The sequence below is a fragment of the Trachinotus anak genome, unplaced genomic scaffold (assembly GCF_046630095.1).
Source record: "Trachinotus anak isolate AG129_WGS33_773 ecotype Australia unplaced genomic scaffold, CSIRO_AGI_Tana_v1 ptg000033l, whole genome shotgun sequence".
Lineage (NCBI taxonomy): Eukaryota > Metazoa > Chordata > Actinopteri > Carangiformes > Carangidae > Trachinotus > Trachinotus anak.
In genome coordinates this window covers 5,490,256-5,497,832 of record NW_027273884.1, presented here as the reverse complement: position 1 = coordinate 5,497,832, position 7,577 = coordinate 5,490,256, and positions in this window count along the sequence as shown.

Here is a 7,577-nt window from a genome sequence, read left to right as displayed (position 1 = left end):
GATTTACCTGAGTACCACTGTGCTTCAAGGTTGGTTTTACTCACAAATTCAATGACCAAAAATGTGGATTTTGTAGTTTTGTTAACTGCTCTGTCCAAAGTACAAACTGTATCTCCCACTATTTCAAGCAAAATAAATGTATTGTGAATATGTTGATCTACTGGGATGTAAACCCTTGTTTTTGTTTCTAAAATATTTGTAACGCTGACATCATGAAGGGTGACCGGAGCAGCCACACAATGTGAATTTGTTAACAACTCAAAGGATGTACCAAAAATGCAATAAAATTCAAAATGGTAATGGTAGCATTATATAAAAATGGTTGTTCATATGACTTTTCATTTGTCATTTTTGTTCAACTTCAGTTTTGTCCACTTACTGGTCAGTTTTAGTAAAGCTAAACCAAGTGAGGCAGTGGTATATTTATAACGGATAGTTTGACATCGCTGACATTTGCTGCACAGTGTCCATCAGTAGCGAGGGGCATGAAGTGATGTTGTTCCACCCGTGTTTGTGATGCTAGGAGCAAAATAAATCTCAAATGCTTGAACGTGGATGTTCATACTTGACCTCTGGAAGCAGGATCTGTAACAAATCTGTCTTCAACAATATATTAATGGATTATTCCAGGTTATACAGCTAGGTTTGCATTTTGCCCAAGACCTACTGAGCACTATAGATACACGTCTAAAAACCTTGTGAAATGTGGATCAGCTCAGATGTCATCCAAATAATCGTGGTGCCCATGGATATAACTGCGATCTGTGCATCACTACTGTGACCTCTCATCCTCCTCCAAATCACTTCCACTGATGGAGTGAGGGTGAAGGGAGAAAGTGGTTTTTTTGAAAGAGGTTAAGAGAAACCTGCTCTTATTAGCTATGGCAGGTCTGGGTGGCTCTGTGTGATATGATGGATGCTCCCCCTGTGGCTAACACACAGAGACACACACACAAACACACACACACACACACACACACACCAAAACTATACTACACATCATTATATACACATACCATGCTTGGAAAACACTGGGAAACAGTGGAAGCAGGTGGTGTGTATATGGTGATGTGTAGTATAGTCTTGGTTTGTGTGTGAGTGCTGATGGTAAAAACCAATATTTTATCACCAAAACAGGTGGAAAAAATTACCAATAGTGTGTATTCTGTGTGTATATGTAGTTTGTGTGACACTGGTCTAATCCGCTGTCACTAATTCACAGGCCAGCTGTACAAAATGTGTCCCTGTCATGTAGAGGATATGCCAACAAAACTGAAACTAATTACAATTCACCTGACGGGGCATTGCAAATAAGCACAGCCACTATCCTGTTAAAATACTTATTATCTGACTTGGCTGCCTAACTTGCGGTCAAGAAATACTTTCTCCCTTTTAGTCGTTTTTGCAATTATGCACTTTGACTGGATGAGAAAGGCGAATTATCAGCAGCCTGACTAGTGTGTGTGTCTGGCAGATTGGCTGCTGCAGGGATTATAGTATGTGAGGCTGGAAATCAGAGGGTGATATTCAGGGCCTGGGTTGAATTTCAGGGGAAAAAGAAAGAATACAAGTTAAAAGCTATTTATTTCATCGTGTCTGTGTTTAGTGTCCAGAGGATGACTGCTGTCATGTGCTGCCGTGGCCTAAGTTTGGGAAGCTGGTCCAACACTCAGGTTCAGACTGAAATATCTCAACATCTTTCAAGTGAACTATCATGAAATTTGGTAAGATATTACATTGATGACATTAAATTTGGTATAGACGTTCATGCATCCATCAGGATAAATTGTATAACTTTGGCGATCCCTTGTCTTTTACTTTCCGCCGAAATTTCGGTCAGGTTGAAATTTTTAAAAACACTGCTGTGCCGAAGTGTAGCCTCACAGAACCACTAATGTGGCTGTAGACTGTTGGCCACATTATATTTCCATTCAATGAATTTTCCCGCACTCAGTCCTGAATAAGACATGATGCAAAGTCTCTAGTGCAGGTAATAAACTTTGATCAGAGAGGTGACAGACTATAATCAGCATATGATTGTTAGGCTACAGTGTGTTGTGTACTGTAGTGATAAAACACACTACAATAATAACTTCTCCATTCCCGAACACAGAGCATCATTGTCTCTTTTGGCCGAGTACATCTGCTCAGTCAAAGCTGAACAAAGGTGAACCCAGCTGAAGACTGCAGCAAAACGAATACAAAGTTGAACGTGTCCATTGTCCAGATTTCATTAGAAGTGGTAGACAGAGTGAATATTTCTACAGGGGAAGAATAATGTGATCTGCCTTTAAGGGATTATGTCACACCTGCCATACTTTTGAGGTTATGCTGTAGACTACATAGTGGTAGCAGACTTGCACAACAAAGGTCTGCTATCTGTAGGATGTAGTAAGTTGTGTCACTGGTTACATTGTTACCTCAGTTTAAATGGTGAACTGCAAGATTCCCTCTCAGGACCACGACACCTTGCCCATGAAAACTAGTCCAATCTATATATTCAAAATAAAGGCTGAGCACCAGGTTTGAGAGCAGTCATAAGCCTGTTGCTTTAAAATATGTGTGAATTTAAAGGATCATATACAACCCCGTTTCCAAAAAAGCACACTTTAAAATGTAAGATGTAAATAAAAACAGAATCCAATGATTTGCATATCATGTAAACCCATATTTAACTGAAAATAGAACAAAGACATATCAAATGTTGAAATGCTGAAATTTTATTGTTTTATGAAAAATATTTGCTAAATTTGAATTTGATGCTAGCAGCACATTTTAAAAAAAGTTGGGACAGGGGCAACAAAAAAATGAAAAAGTTGTGTATTGCTTTAAAAAAAAAAAAACACTGGGTTGAATATCTCACAACTAATTATGTTAATTGGCAACAGGTCAGCAGATGATTGGGTATGAAAAGAGGCTCCAGAGAGTCTCTGTGCAGTGAAGAGAGAGGTTCACCACTCTGTGAAAGACTGTGTGGGCAAATAGTGCAACAGTTTAAGAATAATGTTCCTCAATGTAAAAATTGCAAAGAATTTGGGAATTTAAGCTTCTACGGTTCATAATATCACTAAAAGGTTCAGAGAATCCAGAGAAATCTCTGTACAAGGCTGAAAACTAATACTGGATGGTTGTGATCTTTGGGTCCTCAGGAAGCACTGCATTAAAAACAGACACGATGCTATAGTGGAAATCACTGCATGGGCTCAGGAACACTTCTGAAAACCACTGTCTGTGAACACAGTTTGTCGCTTCATCCCTTCATCCACAAATGCAGGTTGAAACTCTACCATGCAGAGAAGAAACCATATCTAAACATGATCCAGAAACGTTGCTGACTTCTCTGGGCCTGAGCTCATTTAAGATGGTCTGAGGTGAGATGGAAAACTGTCCTGTGGTCTGATGAATCAAAATTTCAGATTCTTTTTGGAAATCATGGATGCTGCGTCCTCCAGGCTACAGAGGAGAGGGACCATCCAGCTTGTTATCAGCGCACAGTTCAAAAGCCAGCATCCGTTATGGGGTGGGGGGGCATTAGCGCCCATGGCTTGGGTAGCTTGCACATCTGGGAAGGCTCCATTAATGCTGAACGGCATATACAGGTTTTGGAGCAACATTTGCTGCCATCCAGACAACGTCTTCTTCAGAGAACGACTTGAATATTTCAGCAAGACAATACCAAACCACATTCTGAGAGTATTACAGCAGCATGGCTCTGTAGTAGAAGAGTCCAGATGCTAAACTGACCTGTCTGCAGTCCAGACCTGTCACCCACTGAAAACATCTGGAGCATCATGAAACTGAAAATACGACAAAGGAGACCCCGAACTGTTGAGCAGTTGAAATCCTATATCAGACAAGAATGGGACATTTCACTATCAAAACTCCAGCAGCTGATCTCCTCAGCTCCTGAACGTTTACAGAGTGTTGTTAAAAGAAGAGCTGATGAACACAGAGGTAAACATGACCCTGTCCCAACTTTTTAGAAACATGTTGCTGCATCAAATTCAAATTGAGAAAATATTTTTCAATAAAAATTCTGTTTCAACATTTGATATGTTGTCTTTGTTCTAATTTCAATTAAATATGGGTTTATATGATTTATACATCACTGAAATCTGTTTTTATTTACCATTTTGTTTCTACCTGGTTATTCCAAATCACAGAGAATGGCTGGATCTTCCCACAGCTGTATTTCTGTTCACTCTCTATCCCTGCATAATTAAGAAAAATAAGTTTCCAAGTTTCCAGCAACTCTTGTTCAAGATCATCTTCACAAATGATCACCACTTATGATTTTTGACACCTGAATGCAAGTAGGAGCTAAAGGCTAATGTCAGGTTATAAACAAACGACACCTTGGTCACATGACTTCAGGGTCACCACCACAGAACTTGCAACTCTTAATTTAATTTAGCACTTACCTCTCCCACAAATGCCTTTAATCTTAGAAAGCTAGTAATAGTTTGCAAGAGTGCGAGCATAAACACAATGGGTCTGTAAAGGCGGAGTCATGACTAGATCAGTTTTCATGTTTGGCATGATGACGTTAAATATTTAAGACGTATAAAAGCTTAAAAAAAACACATGTAGGGTATTTACTGGTTTATTTTATTTCATAAAATAAAAAGTGAAAATGTCTTGAGTGTGTTAACCACAGACCTTATTTCAGGCACCCATTAAAAAAAAACAGACTTCGGGATGAGGGAAGTAGAAGTGCAAAAATGCTTATTATAACTTATTCCAGGGTTTTAGGATTTGTTCCTGCAGCACTCTATCACACGTGCATCATATATGAGGCATTGCATTGTGGAACTATAAGCAGGAAGTAGTGTATATACTAAATACCTTTTGTATTCCATTGTGGGAATTTTAGAGCACTATACAGTGTATACATTTTATACTGAATTCTGACACAAGTAAAATGGTGTGAGTTATAGTGTACTATGTAGTAAATAGACACAACTCTCCCCTACTCCCAACACTGCTCTCTAATGTGGCAAACCTCAAATATGACAGGGTGGCCCATGGTTTGTCTACAGTTGTGGCATGCACTGGCTCGTGCACAAAACCTTTTCTGGAAAGTTTTTTTTTTTTTGACAAAATGACTATGGAGCTTTGCACACACCAAACAAGCAGAATTGGATCTGATGTTGCTTACAGATTTGTCAATTTGCCATCCTCTATTCATGTGTTTTCATCCTCTTGTAAAAGCTACATAACTGTAACCAAGCAACAGACTTTTGACTACTGGTATAAAGTCAAGCCTTCAATGTTTGTGAAGGTTTTCAAGAGCTGCCCACCATGACTGCAAAAAGACTGATATAAATCAACAAATCACGGGAGATAATTTCAGAAATCAGAAATCATGCTACCAAACAATTAACAAAAAAAAGCCTTTGTTCACTGTGTTCAAAAAACAAGGTAAATGTAAATTGTGTCACAGTCACAACAGCGACAAAGTTGTGAAGAAAAAAATGTAAGCCACTTAAAAAAAGATTTAAAATAATGCAAATAACCTAGAGCGTAGAAGCTTTTCTGGACAGCATGCAATAAATTATGTTACATTTTAGACCAACCACAGTCAATAAAACAATGTAATACCTTGGGGTTGGGGGGGCAACAATCTGCCAAAATTTGTCTGAGTAACAGAAAAAAAGAGAATCGCCAGGAAAGCAAAAGTTCATTCTGATCACAGCAGCAATGCTTCAGTAAATAACAACTAATGACAGTAATACAAATGGCTGTGCTTGTGGAATGAGTGTACAGTATTTGACCTAAAAACAACAGTAGCAATGAAAAAGTAAACAACAAACAAAGGATCCATTATTATACAATGACAATGAAAAGACTGAAACTATTGAAGCATTACTGCACTAGACAATTATCTGACTTGGTGCAAGCTTCATTCTGAGGTAATTTTTTGAGGAGCAGGAATGAATCAGTAGCACATCATCCAGGTGTGCGACTACAACTTCAAAAGTCCTCTTATATTTCATATAAATCTCCCATCCATTTAATGGTAGTATCTGGTTTTCTTCTTTGTTGTTACATGTTGTTCCTTCCTTTGTTTCTTTGACACAGGATGCTAATCACCTTCACCTCCATTTCAACCTGCACCTATTGCATGCTTGCCAGTGCACTCCGCCCCTAGACTGGATACCTTCCTTTGTGTATGACTTACTTATCTGTCTGGCTGTGTTACAGACTGATACGGTGTCTGGCTGATTTGGGTGGAAACTCTTCTTTCTATCCATCTGCTTGTTCCAGCCTCCATTGCTGCATCACTACTCAAGTAATAATAGTATGGTTTTGAAAATATGAACTTATTGGGTTACATTTTACAACCCACATCATATTATAGTGGAATATCTAACAGTTTGAGAAATACAGATGACAGGTGACACATAAAGGAAAAAAAAAAAAAAAAAACATAAAGTAAGGTGGCCCATAGAGTGTCGGGCCACCACATGCCAGCAGAACAGCTGATGCAGAGCACTGATTCTACAAATGTATTGACCTCTACTGGAGGGATGAACACTGTTCTTCAATTCTTCGTTTTAATGATGGTGGTGGTGAGTGCTGTCTGACTAGTTGGTCAAAAAAGTATTTGCCCCTTCCATGCATCCCCTGTCTTTCCCCGCCCATCCGTGTGTTTTCCCTTTGCCATCTTCATACAAAATCAGAATCAACTGGGCCTGCTCAGCATTTTTATACACATGAACAACATCGGATTTGAATTGCTCAGCTGTTCCATGCAGTGCACCTGTGTAGAAGCATCTGCATTCGGTATGTTTCTCTGCTAATTTTTCAGGTTTTCCTTTAATTTGTCACCTGCCTGTATGTTTTGCCTTTTTTCTGAAAGAGAGATGAGAAGATGGATATCATGGATATCATGATATCATGGATATCATGTCTCTTTAAAATATACCTGCTATTACCCCTGAAGCTCACTAATAAACATGTTGTATCTCATTAACCTCATCCACACTAAGCAGAAATGTAAAAAACACAATTTGTGGTCTTAGGGACAATTATGTGCTGGAACTATTTCTTGAGAAACTACAGTTCATCCATACACCCAGTACTTCTATGCAGCATCTCCAGCTATAGTGCATCTTTACAGATAGAGTCAGTGAGACCAGGAGACCAGGTATTGGTTTTTGGTCTTAGGCACAATGGCACTTGTATGGTATAAATAGTATATGTGGAATAATGGTCCAGTACCTCAAGGTTATGAGAAAAATCATTATCTGATGATAATGTTCTTAAATTAAAGTAAAACAAGATCCTGAGTAAATGAAATACAGTTATGACACAATCATGAGAAAATAGTTAATCTCAACACTGCTGCCTGGACAGATGAAAGTTGTGATCTTGAGGCCTAAAAAAGTTATCAGCAGCCACAAGCTGCTCCTGGTGTCCAAAGATCAGCATCCTGTCCTTGTATGTATCCATGGAGTTACAAATTATACCAAGTGGAACGCATCTTTGTGTGTGTGTGTGTGTGTGTGTGTGTCTGCGGCAACTTTTATCTTTGTGAGGACCCTGAGTTAGAGTCCTTACAGAGTGACATTTTG